The sequence below is a fragment of the Spermophilus citellus genome (assembly GCF_964194105.1).
Source record: "Spermophilus citellus genome assembly, chromosome: 9".
NCBI lineage: Eukaryota > Metazoa > Chordata > Mammalia > Rodentia > Sciuridae > Spermophilus > Spermophilus citellus.
In genome coordinates, this window is record NC_138191.1 from 123,196,784 (window position 1) to 123,211,810 (window position 15,027).

The 15,027-nt window shown below is 36.4% G+C and overlaps 1 protein-coding gene across 1 annotated transcript in view; it reads left to right on the forward strand.

Moving 5' to 3' along the window:
• Positions 1-5,696, forward strand: part of HNRNPR (heterogeneous nuclear ribonucleoprotein R) — a 54,191-nt gene extending 48,495 nt beyond the window's left edge. The window contains exon 13 of the transcript XR_014023700.1: positions 168-5,696. The gene's annotated coding sequence lies outside the window, so the exon portion shown is untranslated. The remainder of the gene's footprint in view (positions 1-167) is intronic.
• Positions 5,697-15,027: the final 9,331 nt, after the last annotated feature.

Genomic DNA, 15,027 nt, shown 5'->3' on the forward strand with positions numbered 1-15,027 from the left:
TAAACATTTTAAGATTTCCTTTTACCAGTATCAGATTATCTCCTAGAGTTTTTTAGGATTTGTGTTAAATTATTTTTAATAAATGGAGGCAGGCTGTTATATTTTATCTGCAACTATTATGGTTTTACATGGAATTCAATTTTATCATCTTAACTTTTTCTTTCCAGATTGGGAGTTCTTATTCCTTGAAGGTAAAGGCCACTTTATTTCTGTGAATACTTCTTAGTTGCCCTGTTTGTACCTTCCTGCTTTCTTTTATGTCTTCACAGTGGCTACTTACTAGAAGCTCATGAAGGTTAGGTGTATTTATAACCATGTTTGTCTGTACTGTTGATTATCTTTTCTATAATGCCTTCCTGATTAGGAAGTGGTCATTATTGTTCCCATTTCACTTCATAACTCATGTGATTTACCTAGGCTAGGGTTATGGAATAAAGATAAAACAGAACTAGAACTTCCTGATAACTTTTCACTCACCTTAATTCCTAGAGAAAACCTATAGTGATATGCATAAACAGAGGTAAACAGCACCCTGATGTACTTTGGAAAAATCTGTTCTGTGATAGTAACAGTCTGTATATGTACATGTGTGTGTATATATATATTAATAAACATCCAGGATAGCAGAACTGGGACTTAATGACCAGAAAATATTAAAACCAGACTGGCACTAATCATAATTAGCAACAAAGATTAACCAGCCAACTTCAGAATTCCAAATAGCTAGCTAACAAGGTATCCACAGTTTTGCAGTTCCATCTAATTGTTTTGCCTAGGAAATTTGTAATTACCGATTCATTGCTATTCAAAGTCAGTGTACTAATAATACCAATAATCTTCAGGCCATTTCAGTTGCCTTTTTGCTTCCAATCACTTAACTTCTGACACAGTAGTAGTAAAGCCCTCAAAACTTCTAGCTTTTGAATTGTTTGAACCACAATTCTATATCTTTCCTTGTCCTGGGTAATGCCTCCTTTCTGTGTAATACTTTTGTCCTACTTTAGGAACTTCTTCCACTTGTAAGGCTCTGTAGATTTTATATCTTCCTAAATCATACCTCTAGCCATAATCTTTTCACTCTCCTATGTACCTCCAGATCATTGAAACTTTGATAAAATTAAAAATAGTTACCAGCATTTGTTCACTTAAATACTTAGTGAATACATATGTTCCTAGCACTGTGGAGGCATGTGGCTACAAGGGGAACATCTGGCAAAGGGGACAAAACCTTCAAAAACAACCATGAAAGAACTGTGTGCTTTTAGAGCATCTTTGTGTGGTGATGAGGATGGAACCCAGGGCTTTGCACATACTAGGCAAGCACTGTAGCCCCTGGGAACACTCTGCATCCCACAGACTGCAATCTTCTATTGGGTTATGCCAGTTCTTCTTGATGATGTCTTTCCCATAATTCCTGCAGTCATTAGTTCAGTATCCTCAGATGGTTGTATTTATATTTTTCTTGTAGGAAAGTGACTTGGAACCAATGCAGAAACAAATACCAACCAGCCATAAGAAATAACAGCTGTCCTTTAGTACTTGTTTGGAATTCTAATCAGTTGATGAGAAAAGTTACATTAAAAGATTCTGGGAATTCAGTATTTCATTTATTATGACACCATTTATATCAGATTCTGACTTTAATTTTAGAAGACCACTTGATGCTAGATAGAAAGTACTGAAAATATAGCTGGTGAGGAAGATAGTCATTCCTCCTTTGGAGCTAATGTTAAAGAAGACAAAATTAAATCTTTTAGTTTGCTTGATGTATCCCAACATCTAAGACTTCCAGGTTAGGTAGCATCGCTATGAGCCTTAAAAGTCAGTTCCTAGATTTTCCTAAATATCCTTTTTCTTAAATATTCTGCCTAATCTCTCACTATATTTGTCATACAAAGTTATAATAATTATCAACAAACATCAACATGCCCATTATGTCATGATGTCTAATTAAATTCTTGAAATTTTAGACCCTTTATATAGTTTGCTAGGGTCTTCCTTTCAGACCTTTATCTTGTTAAACTGACTGCAGTTCTGCATAATGCTTTCCTCTTAGGAAGGTTGTACTAACTTACTTGCTCACACCCTTATCCACCTCTTTACTCATTACTTCCTAGCAGTTACTTTGGAGATTATTCCCTTTTCTTTAAACAGGAAGATTGGAAGGTAATGTCATAACAGGAAAATGATATCTAGGCTCCACCCAGTGGCCCTCTTCAAGGAGCATTTGGAAACACTTAAGTGATGGGCAACAAATTTGGACAGAACTTTACTATCTACATGTTGTGGGTAACAAAATCTGTACGAAGAAAATGTAGAAGGGTCAGCATTTAGTCATAGGAGAGTTTGAGGGATTTTAAGACCCAACCTAATGACTCAAAAGGAACTTGGAAGATTTCTCTGCTCTTCATCAGCGTGGTGTAGTCTTGCTTCCCAGTTTTTCAAAATCCCCATTCCATGGAAGTTGACTGACCAAATGGCAGAAAAACATCCTAGTTGTCCAGTCCTAGCCTATTCCTAAAAATTAAGTGGTGGGTACATATATGCTGTTGTATATTCTGAAAGCAAAAGCACTGTAAATATTGTGATCTGTCCATATTGCCATAGTTATCCATTACTGTGGGCAGAGTGTTGGGTATGGAGCCCTTTCCTTAAATCACAGTGATAAACTCCTTTATAGTGTGTTGCAGTTTTTATTTTGTTTTCCAGCTATTTCCTAGGGAAATTAAAGTACAAAAAAAAGCTTTTTGATATTTTGAACTTGATATCTAGTCAGCCTCCCCATTTATAAAAAGAGCTCCCATTCATTGAACTCCTACTGTATGCTAGGCACATGCTTTATATTGACTTTGACATTCAAAATAACCCTGAGTGGGGCTGTGGCTGTGGCTGTGGCTCAGTGGTAGGGCGCCCGCATTGCACGTGTGAGGCCCTGGGTTCGATCCTCAGCACCACATAAAAATAAATAAAGATATTGTGTCCATCTACAACTAAAAAAATGTTTTAAAAAAATAACCCTTAGTTCGATAGTAGTATCCCTGTTTGACCAGTGGGAAAATTGATGCCTTATAAAGATTGATACTTATAAAGCTGGGTTGTGACGAAGCAAGTACTGGAACTAAGAATTGACCTTTCTGTCCCCCCTCCCCTTAATCTCAAGTATGCATTAAGTTTTATAGAGGTAGAGACAAAGCATTTTCTTAGGTTAAACTTGTGGGGAGAAGACAAAACTGAAAAAACCCAAAAGGTTCGTGTCTTTTAAATTTAATTTTCTCTTGTATGCTTCTGTTGCCCCTGACCTTTGCATTGTACAATATTTTAACACATTTTGTAATTGATATATGTGTGGTTCTTTGTATGTACAAAAACTTAGTAGTTTTTTAGAGAAAAAGAATTTAAAAAGTTCAAGTAGGGTGGGATTGTAGCTCAACAGTAGAACACTTGCCTAGCATGAGGCTCTGGGTTTGATCCCCAGCACTGCATAAAAATAAGTACTCTAAAAAAATTTTTTTTAAAAGCTCAAGTATGTAGCTTGGTAGATTTGATTATCCCCTCAGCAAACCTGAATATTCAATTCCCTCCTCAGGATGCAGACACTAAATGAGAGCATAGTGACTCAGTACTAGAGTGCTAGCCTGGTGTGCTCTAGCCTGGGTTTGATGCCCAGCACTGGGGGAATAAAGAACATGTGATCTTTCATTTCTTTTTAGTGTAAACAGTGTCACTTGGTGCCCAAGAGGAGCACTACGTTATATTTTAGGTGAGCTATTTCTAGGTAAAGAGAGTTTTAAAGCGTTTACCTGAACCTCTGAAAGTTGATTATAATTGGATACATTATGAAAACCCAAACTTAAATTCCAGCCATTCAGGGAGGGAAACTTTCTGAGGGAGACCCCTGCTTTCACCATGAAAAATGAAAACAACCTACAAAGTAATATATAAATAAATATTGCCTAGCATGTGCAAGGGCCTGGGTTCAATCCTCAGCACCACATAAAAATAAATAAATAAAGGCATTGTGTTCAACTACAACTAAATAAATATTTTATAAATAATTTTTAATATTTATTTTTTAGTTTTAGGTGGACACAATATATTTATTTATTTTTAAATTTTTATGTGGTGTTGAGGATCGAACCCAGCGCCCTGCGCATGCCAGGCAAGCATGGCTACCGCTTGAGCCACATCCCCAGCCCTAAATAAATATTTTTTAAAAATAAAATAAATAGTATATTTTAAGTTAAATATTATAAATTAAATACATACTGTTCCATTCTAACAGCATTTGTAAAGTGCTTACTAAGTAAAGTAAACGTACTGGTCAAAGTACTTCTCAGGTTTTTTTTTTTTTTTTTTTTTTTTTAGTTATACATGAACACAGTATCTTTATTTTGTTTATTTTTATGTGGTGCTGAGGATTGAACCCAGGGTCTCAAATGTGAGAGGTGAGTGCTCGCTCTACCACTGAACCACAACCCCAGACCTCAGGCCCTCAGGTGTTCTTTTTTAATCTTTGCAACTTTAGTTTACAGATCAGGATACTAGGATGCAGGGAAGTCTATTTAACTTCCCTTTTCCCCTAAGTTTATATCACCAGTAGTTAGCAGTTGAGCCATGATTTAGATACTAAATAACAGGTCTATTTAAAAAAAAAAAATAGAGTCCCAGAGTATTGTAGATAAAGGGCTTATACTTTGTTGCTTTTGGTATTCTCTATCTCCCTTTCTCCTCAACTTCTTTTATTCTTTTTTAAAGGGTTTTTACATTCTTAGGAGCAAAAAACCCTGAAAATAAGTTTAGACATTTTATGAGGCATGTCAGAATAAGTATATTTCTTTGGCCTATGCCTTGTTTTAGGAATTTTTCATTTTGAACTATGTTATTTATAGAAAGGGCTATTAGTGTTCTCTCTGCCCATTTGTGATAAATTTTAGATTTCTAAATTTTGTCATGGTATAAAGGTTTAGTAAGTAATAAGTTGATTTTGTATGTCTCAAGGGTTTCTCAAATAGACACATATTTGAGTTTATTTTATTCTGGCTTTTTTCTCTTCCTTTCTTTTTAATTCCCCCAGTGATTCTGTTTGCAGTATTAACTGAAATTTCTTGTGCTGATGCTAATTGTGATCTTTTTTTCCACTAGCATGTATTGGCGAACTCAGACTTGAAGAAGGACATAGGTAAAAAGTACAAAACGGAACATTTTCTAACATTAGGATTGTGACATTTCCTATTGTTTAGTTGAATACTTGCCACATTCTTTCTAAAATTTATTTATAAAACAATTTAAGTAGTTTAGTTTAAGCCAAAACATAGATATTTCATTTCTCTTATTTTTAGAAACATAACATCAGTTCTCAATCCCTAAGGTCTCATGTTACCTTAGGACATGCTTAAGACTTAAAAGTATTTCCTCTCTATGTGAAATTTTATGCAGGTTTGAATTACTTAATAAAAGTGAATAGCAGGTAAAACATGCTGCATCCAGGAATGCTTTTTTAACTTCCCTAGAACCCTCATTAGTTTTTAACCTACATCACATCTCACATATCTGAGGCAGGTGTGCCACTGTGAAACTGCATGTCCTTGTAAATTCTTTTCAATGACTAGGAGTTGCAGAAGACCAAAAAACCTTAGGAGTGACTTACTTCTTCATCATCTTCACAAAAACAGCTTTAAAACAAACAAACAAACAAACAGTAAAAGAGATTGATGATGTGACTTGTGGTAAAGCACTTGCCTGGCATGCATGAGGCACTGGTTTCAGAAAAGAAACATTAAGATAGGCCTCACATCTTAAAATTTTAAGCTAAATTTAGTAACATGAAAAATGTTGATGGTGCACGCCTGTAATCCCAGCAACTCAGGAGGCTGAGGCAGGAGGATCAGAAGTTTGAAGCCAGCCTTAGCAACTTAGTAAGACCCTGTCTCAAAGTAAATAAATAAATAAAAAGGACTAGTGGTGTAGCTCAGTGGCAAAAGCATCTCTTTCAGTGGCAAAATCATCTCTGGGTTCAATCCCTAGTACCAAAAAAAAAAAAAAAGGTTGACGTCTCAACAAATTATTCTGTCAAATGATTATTCTTTGAAAACAAGGTGTCTTCCATGGTATTTACTTGGAATTACTTGAAGTTTGCTTAAACTCCATTCACTTTGAGTAGAATTGCCTCATTAGTGATTGAAAGTACTAGTACTAGGTTTTTCTTTAGAATCTGAGAACACAAGCTTCTGCATAAGTGTGATATATATTCTCTCTTTTCTAATTTTGTCTTTTTAAAATTTTTAAAGAGAGAGAGAATTTTTTAATATTTATTATTTTAGTTTCGGCAGACACATCGTCTTTGTTTGTATGTAGTGCTGAGGATCGAACCCGGGCCGCATGCATGCCAGGAGAGCACGCTACCACTTGAGCCACATCCCCAGCCCTCTAATTTTGTCTTGATAATCAGATATTTAAGAGCAAGGCTATAATGGTAATCTAGGAGCAGTTGAGAGTAAGAATATATCAAAAGTATTTGATTAGGGGTTGTATTTTTTTTTTTTTTAATATTTTATTTTTTAGCTTTTGGCTGACACAACATCTTTGATTGTATGTGGTGCTGAGGATCAAACCCGGGCCGTACGCATGCCAGGCGAGCGTGCTACCGCTTGAGCCACATCTCCAGCCCTCTAATTTTGTCTTGATAATCAGATATTTAAGAGCAAGGCTATAATGGTATTCTAGGAACAGTTGAGAGTAAGAATATATCAAAAGTATTTGATTGGGGGTTGTATTTGTTTTTTAGTGGTATTAGGAATTGAACCCAGGGGCACTCTGCCACTAAGCTACACCCCCCAACCCCTTTTTAAAAATTTTTTTTTAGAAGTTGATGGATCTTTATTTTATTCATAAATTTATATGTGGTGCTGAGAATTGAACCCAGTGTCTCACACATGCTAGGCAAGTGCTCTACCACTGAGCCACCACCCCAGCCCCCTTTTTGTTTTGAGTCAGGATCTCAGTAAGTTGCCCAGGCTGGCCTGGAATATGAATGCCTCCTGCCTCAGTCTCCCAGTAGCTGAAATTATAGGTGTGTATCATTGCACCCAACAAAAATATTCCACCTTGTACATCCTGTGTATAGTAACCCAAGTTGACAAGATAAAATCAAGTATTTCACCCAGGTTTCAGATGAAACCATTAGTCCATTTATCTTACTTTAAAAAAATATATATTAATCGGAGAAAGGAGAAGGTGCTAATTTGAGACAATCAGAAATAAAGGTGGTAAACATCATTTACATGATAAATACTGACAAGTTTTTATTTGGCAACTTAAAAAATAACTAATGAGGTTGGGGTGTAGCTCAGTGGCAGAGAACTAGGCTAGCTTTTGTGAAGCCCTGGGTTTAATCTCCAGAAAGAGATGTTGTAAGGCATCTTTTAAATTAGTCTGTAAGTAATTGAGCATGGTGGCACATGCCTATAATTCAGTTCCTTGGGAGGCTGAGGAAGGAAGCCAGCCCTGGCAACATAGTAAGACCCTGTCTCAAAATAATAAGGACTGGGGATGAACTCAGTGGGCGAATACTTGCCTAATACAGAGGCCATGGGGTCAATCTCCAGCTTTGCCAATAAGCAAAGAAGTTAGTCTGTTAGATATTTAAAGGATCTTCAGCAATTGACCTGTATCATAAAGAGAAACAATATAAATGACCTGAGCATGGTGGCACACACCTGTAATCCTAGCAATTTAGGCCCTTAGCAACCTAGTGAGACCCTGTCTCAAGTAACTTAAAAGTTCAGTTAGGTTGAAAAATAAGGGCTTGATTAATGGAACTGTATATAAAGTTCAGTGGTAGAGTGCTTAACATGTGTCAGGCCCCAGTTTCAGTCCCTAGAATGACAAAATCAAAAAGATAATGGTGATATTGCCCTTAGAAAGTGTAGGATTTTGACCTTTGTTCCAGGAGTCTGCAGCAGTTTCCACATCTCTCTACCCAAAGAGAAATTAGGATTACCCTTCTTGAAAGTAACTTCCATTCACTTTGTCCCTGCCAGTGACCATCATTTCTAAGGTTTACTCTTAAGACCAAAAGTAAGCAAGGAGGACAGGTCACTCTGTAATTTCTGGATGATAATTTATGGGTAAGGAATAGTTCCTTTTTCTTTAGATCTGTTTATTGTTTCAACAGAAATGTATTTCCCTTAATTTCCAGGAACGTGATATGTCTTTTTAATTATTTACTTATCTAAAATTTTTGTCTTTTCTTTTTGCTACTGGGGATTGAACCCAAGGGGCCTTACTACTGAGTTACATCTCCAATCTGCTTTATTTTGAATTTTGAGACAGAGTCTTGCTAAGTTGCTCTGACTGGCCTCAAACTTGTGATCCTCCTGCCTCATTTTCTTACATCACTAGGCTTACAGGTGTATGCCACCACACCAAGTTGCAGTGTCTTTTTAAAGAAAGTGAGAAGAATGCCTACAAATGTTAGGAGAAGGGAATTAAGCAGGGAAAACATTTTCTCAAAAAAAAAAAAAATGAGAACAAGGGACTGAGGATGCAGCTCAGTGGTAGAGCACTTGCCTAACGTGCACAAGGCTCTGGGTTCCATCCACAATACCATTACGAGGGGCGGAGAAAATGAAAACAAAAATGGTTGCAGAGAATGAAATGAGTGTCAGCATTGGGGACAGTATAGTTTGTAGTCTGATTGCTTCCTATGTGGATTATTAAAATTAATGGAAAATAAGTATTTTTTTTAAAGAGAGAGAGAGAGAATTTTTAATATTTTATTTTTTAGTTCTCGGTGGACACAACATCTTTGTTGGTATGTGGTGCTGAGGATCGAACCCGGGCCACACGCATGCCAGGCGAGCACGCTACCGCTTGAGCCACATCCCCAGCCCCCGGAAAATAAGTATTTTGTTTCTTAATCATGCAGCTGGGAAAGAATAGGAAGCCAGCCTGGGGGCACAGATTTTCAGCAGATGCTCTGTATCCAGGCAGCAGAATTGACTCTTAGCATTGCTGGTATCCGAGTCTGAGAGCAAAAGCATCTCCAATAGGAGTCTGTGATTTTGAGTCTGATTACCTTCATCCTCATTAGGCTGCTGATAGGATAAGCTTTATAAAGAGAGTTTTGGTGGGTTTAGATTTTTGGGAAATTATGTTTAAAAAGACTGAAATTATGGTCAACATTCCCCCCCCCCCGTTTGTTATACTTCTGATACAGTTAACATTTCACAACAACAACAAAATTATTTTTTCTTGGTATTGCAAATGAACCCATGGGTACTCTGCCTCTGAGCCACATGCCGGTCCTTTTTTTTTTAAGACTGGATCTAAGTTGCTGAGGCTGGCCTTGAACTTGGACCTCAGTGCCTCAGCCTTTCAAGTCACTAGGATTACTGGTATGCACCACCACACCCAGCTATTCACAGCTAAAATATTCTTAACAGATACTCTGAAGATGCCCTTCATGAACTGAAACTGCCAAAATCACCATTCTCTAGGGCACATTTCACATTTGACCATTTATTTGCTCTCTTCAGACCATCCTCACGTTGGGAGAGATTGCCTTTTTTTTTTTTTTTTTTTAAGTCAGTAGTCATTTTACCTCATTATTAACAAGGATCAGCCTGCAGGTTCAGTTTTCCTCTTGACTTAGGTTCTGAGTTTAGAACTGAGTAAGTGCAGGGACAAAACCAGCAGTTGTACCCCAAATATATCTGAGTCTAGTTTTTTTTTTTTTCAAAAGACGGATTATTAAGCCCGCCTCAGGAAGCACTGAATACTGTGTTAATATAATAGTGCTGCTCATGCTGGAAATTAATATTTTGAAGAACTTTATAATAAACACTTGAAAAGGGGGCTGGGGATGTTACCTCAGTGGTAATATCCTTGCCTGGCTTACATAAGGCCCTGAGTTCATGCCCCATACTGCATTAAAACAAACAAAAAAGAAAATATATCTGGATTTGTTATAGCCAAGTGAGAAATATGGCTATTAGTGTAAGGGCATAGCTTGCATGGTTCTTAATTACTTACCATTAGAGAAGAGCACGAATATGAAAAACTCAAAGGTGAGAGTTTATATGTACCTTTGTGTGAGGGATGGCTGATATCCTTGAAATTCACTTAGAATAGATGGGGGCAATGCCTGTGAAAACTTAGTGCTAGGACTTCTACTTTTTCTCAGGTCCAGTGGACAACTTCTTATCAACCAGGCATGAAGAAAAACAACAAAAAAATCCTTTTGTCCTGATCTTGAGGATGATTCTTCAACCCAGGCACAGGTATAATGGTTACATTTCTCAGAGGTTCTTCTCTGTTTTGAGCCTATAGGGGCATCTGAGATGTCAGTGAAGCTATGATGAAGTGTATTAGATATGGGAAATTGAAATACCAAGAGAGTGTTTAGTAACATAGGTCTTAACATTGACCTTGATGAAAAAAATTAACCCTGGAAATTCATAATGCAAGACAGAAGATGTGATTGGTTTTAAAAATAGCCTTGAAATTCAAGTTATTAACTCTTGTAACAGCAAAATTTCACCAGCCAAGATACATAAGAGCGTAATTCTGTGCTTGACAACTGGCAACTCTCTTCATTTAGCAAGCCTAATCCAGGGTGTATCTCAACCCTGCAACAAACTATTTTACTTTTTCCTCTTTCCAGATACCAATTTTAACACCTATGCTTTGTCCATCCCCCTATCCCACAAGCTTTGAGCAGTCTTTTTTGCTTTGAAAGAAAACTCACATGTACATTTTTGTCTTCCCCTTAATTTTTTTTTTTTGGGGGGGTACCAGGGATTGAACGCAGGGGCACTTAACCACTGAGCCACATCCCCATCCTTTTTTGTATTTTTTAGAGTTAGGGCCTCACTAAGTTGCTGAGGCTGGCTTTGAACTTGAGATCCTCCTGCTTCAGCTTCCAAAGCTGCTGGGATTATAAGTATGCACCACTGCACCCAGCAAATATTTCTTTTTTAACTATAAACCAAGAAACTTTGAAGCTCAGCATTCATACAGTTTGTTCTTAAACTTTCTTACTCTGTTTCTTACTATTTTTTTCTGAGGTCTTTCTAAATGTGATTCCATTTATTTTCTTTTTTGAGGGATTTTTTTTTTTAATATAAAGTGGAGTGTAGGTAATAAGAATCACTCTTGTCCTTTTCTATTAAAATCTGGTATCAGGAGCAATGAAAATCAGTCTGATTTTCATTGATGAGTTTTTGTCTGGGATAAAAGACCTGTTGAGTCCAGTGTTGATTAACTTGGCAGTGTAAGTAAAGTCACATCCTGCTTAGTGAATATCTAGCCATTATGTTTTATATTCCTTACACTTCTGGAATGCCAGCCTGGAAACAAACTGGAGAGGAAGGAGAATACTTTGAATGACAGACATTTGAGAGTTTTTGTTTTTTGTGAAAACAAAACTTAGGATCAAATGTCTTCATACTATGTTTTCTTTTTTCATTGCTTCTGATCATATTGTTTATTATTTAAAATCAGCATTCTGCCTCAGGGTGTTTTTATATACTCTAACTTTTGTTTTGCCTTTCTAGCTGCTAAGATAGATAATGATTGTTGAAAGTGCACATTTTTAAATGATCTCCAGTGTGGATTGCTTCTGAGTCCCTGATGGAATGAGTTCCTAGAGGAGGAATCAGTCATTTGGAATCCAGGACCATTCAGCAAGGATAACTGCCTGCTCATATGGTCAGAATGCTCAGACTCTGGCACACCAACCAACCGCTTTCTCCTTCATTTCCTAAGAAGCGAGTCTTGTCAGTCCCAGTGTTGCCATCTAGCTACTCTCATTTCATTCCCAAAGTAGTGATTCCACCACTTTGAATGTCAAAGGGAGTTGAAGTGTCAGTGAGTCAGTGTAACAAATCTGTTAAGGAAGCAAATAAAAAGAATTTAGTTTGCTAACTGCCTGAAGTTTAGAAAGTTCTGGTTTTCACTTTACAATTTGCAAAGCATAAAGCCATTTCCTTGTTAAATTCAGATGAATTCTTCAGTATGTCTTCTCTTAATGAATTCATTTTGATGCTTATTTCCTATAACCAAGAAGGCAGTAGAACAGAAATAAGTCTTTTAAGTTTGAAGCTTGTGCTAATAATCAGATAAAGTTCACTTTCTTCTGGTTTAAGTGATATATAAATAAAATATCCATTTTAAATTAGATTGGCAACTTAAAAAATCACTTAGAACAATTTGTTAGTATTTTTGGTTCCCTTTGATAGAATTGTTTTTCCTTTACACGTTTTTACTGCAAAATGAAGGATAGACTTGAACTAAATTGATCAACTTGTATTTGATCTTCACGGGAATTACATCTCTTTTCACTCAACATTTATTAAAGAAATATGAAAACCAGTTGTGGTGGCATGCACCTGTAGACCCAGCTACTTAGTCAGAGACAGGAGGATCACTTGAGCCCAGGAGTTCAAGGCTAGCCTGGGCAATATAGTGAGATCCTGTCTTAGAAAGGAACACAGAAAATTCTAGTCTATAGCAAGTTCTTGGCTTGACTAAGAGCTGATTTTCATTAAGGAACAGAACTTGTAATTCATTTCCACACGTTAAGATGCAGTTCATCCCTATTAAAATTTGTTTATTCTGAAACTACACCCTTGTCACCTAATGTTATGTCCTTCCTAGTTTACTGTGTCTGACCTTCAAGATTTCGTGCCTGCTGCTGAAATGGAAACCAGCCAGTGCAGAAAACTGGGGAAAAAATGACTTGTGAAGAATGCAAGGGGAAATAGGAACTCATTTCTAGCATTTTCAAATCAGCTTTGTCTACTCCACTACAGTCAGAGGAAAAGAACTGACTTCATGGAATTTACCAGCTAAGCCTTACCACTGTTGTTAGTGTTTTTAGGAAATATACTAAAAGGTAAGTGAATTGTATGTTTTGAAGAATGATTGCTAGGTATTGTAAAACCAGTTGTTCCATTTTAGTAAAGATCAGCAGCTCCTTTATTCTAAGCCTCAAATTCTTGCCCATATTTGGTGTGTTAACAGTATTGTGGAGAAGGTGAACTTATGCAACATGGACCTTTTTCTCCACTTCTCAGCAACTAAGCTGGAACTTAGGTTGAAGTATACACAATGCTGATTTTTGCTGTTGTGTTGTTCTTAAATTTTTTTTTTAATTATTTCAGTTGAGTTTTAGTTTTATCCCTCATTATAAAGAAAAAGGCTTTAATGTTTCAAAGGTCCTATCAAGCATTGTATATACATTAGCTTTTGACAAATAAGAGCAACATTAAGGATTTTTATTAATATCCACCAATATATGGTTTTAATAAATAATTTAAAATTACCTGAAATAAATTATTCCACATTTATTATATACCTATGTATGCCAGGCCCTGAATACAAAGATGAACTAATACACCCAGTTCATGTCCTCACAGAGTTCATTTTTACTGATACACTACAGATAGAAGTTTAGTTTGAGGAATCAAAATCTGATAAAATGAGGCTAATTCCATATTCTCATCAACAATCCACTCTAATAACTAGTATGTTAATCTGAATGTGACATATTCTATAAGAAAACCTCCATTTGTGTGTGCATGTGAGCTGAACATTTACCAATACTTTGTATGTGTGGGTACATCACAGGTTTAATCCTCACATCTGTGCTATGAGGTAGGTGTTATTTTCTTAGGCAAGCATAAAAGCTAACTAACTTGGCCTAAGTTTGCATGACTGATGTAGGACTGATACTTAAACACAGGCAGACTGATAGCAGAACATGCACTCCTAAGTTAGATGTGATATTTATATGCAGTTCCTGGCTATAAAACATTCACAGTTCTTAATAAAATATGCCTCCTTTTAAAAAAGGAAATCACAAATAGCTTAGAAAATTAGAAATATAATAGAATCTGGGGTTTTAGAGAGCCAGAAAATCAGAAACTTTTTCTTCCCCGATTCAAAGATAGTTTGTATGCTGACCTTACCTCTTTGCCCCAGACACAAAATTCAGTGGAACAGGAGGAGGATATTTATATTCATGTAATATAATATTATATAAAATACATTTACACATATAAACTTACAAAACATATTAATATAACTATACAAATATTTATTTAATTTAAATATTATATTATAATATTGCATTTAGGATCTTGTCCCTCAGGTCCACCCTCTTTTTTGGAATTTAGACATTTTCTTTAAGTGCTAAATTATGAGAAAATACCACTACTGAGACTTTCCTTAGGACTCTTTTTAAAAAATAGGTTAAGACTTTTTGTGCAAAAGTGAAGAAAAACTTCTGAGAAACCCAGGTAGGTAATTTATCCCCTGTTGTATGCAAAGCCTCTGCACTTCTGTCCTTTATTGTTTTATACTTCTGTAAATCTGATTTTACCTTTAATAAACTGGTTTCTAAAGTGAGTGGGTTCTTTGGTCTCATTTCCCATTAGATTCTGTGTGTTTGTTCACTTTGTGTATGTTATCGCCACTCCCTTCAACACTGGTGGGAAGAGAATGCTTCTCTTAGGAACCTAGTACAGTTGGGGGGTTTAAAGACAGGACCTCAGAGCCTTGCCTCAGCTCAGTGCAGGCTCCACCAAGTACTAAGACTTTGCAGGGAAAGCCAGAAACTGTAAAGTCACTGAACAGTGTTTATCTCAAGCAATTGTGACGGGGAAAATACTACCTTAGTGAAATCAAGCTGGCTATTCTGAAAGTAATGAAAGTGACTGGAGAGGCAATTTTGACCATATTTCTTTTTGATTACTGCTTCTCCAAACATCAGTGTTTTGTGAATTGCCTGGGAATCTTGTTAAAATGCAGTTTTGATTCAGGAGGTCTGAGGTCAACCTGATAATTTGAATATTCTTTTGCATTTAAAATAATAAAGAGTTTTATTGATACATAATTGGTACCATAAAATTCATTCTTCAGGGGCTAGGGTTGTGGCTCAGTGGTAGAGTGCTCACCTATCATGGGCGAGGCTCTGGGTTTGATCCTCAGCACCACATAAAAATAAATAAACTAATTAAAGATATT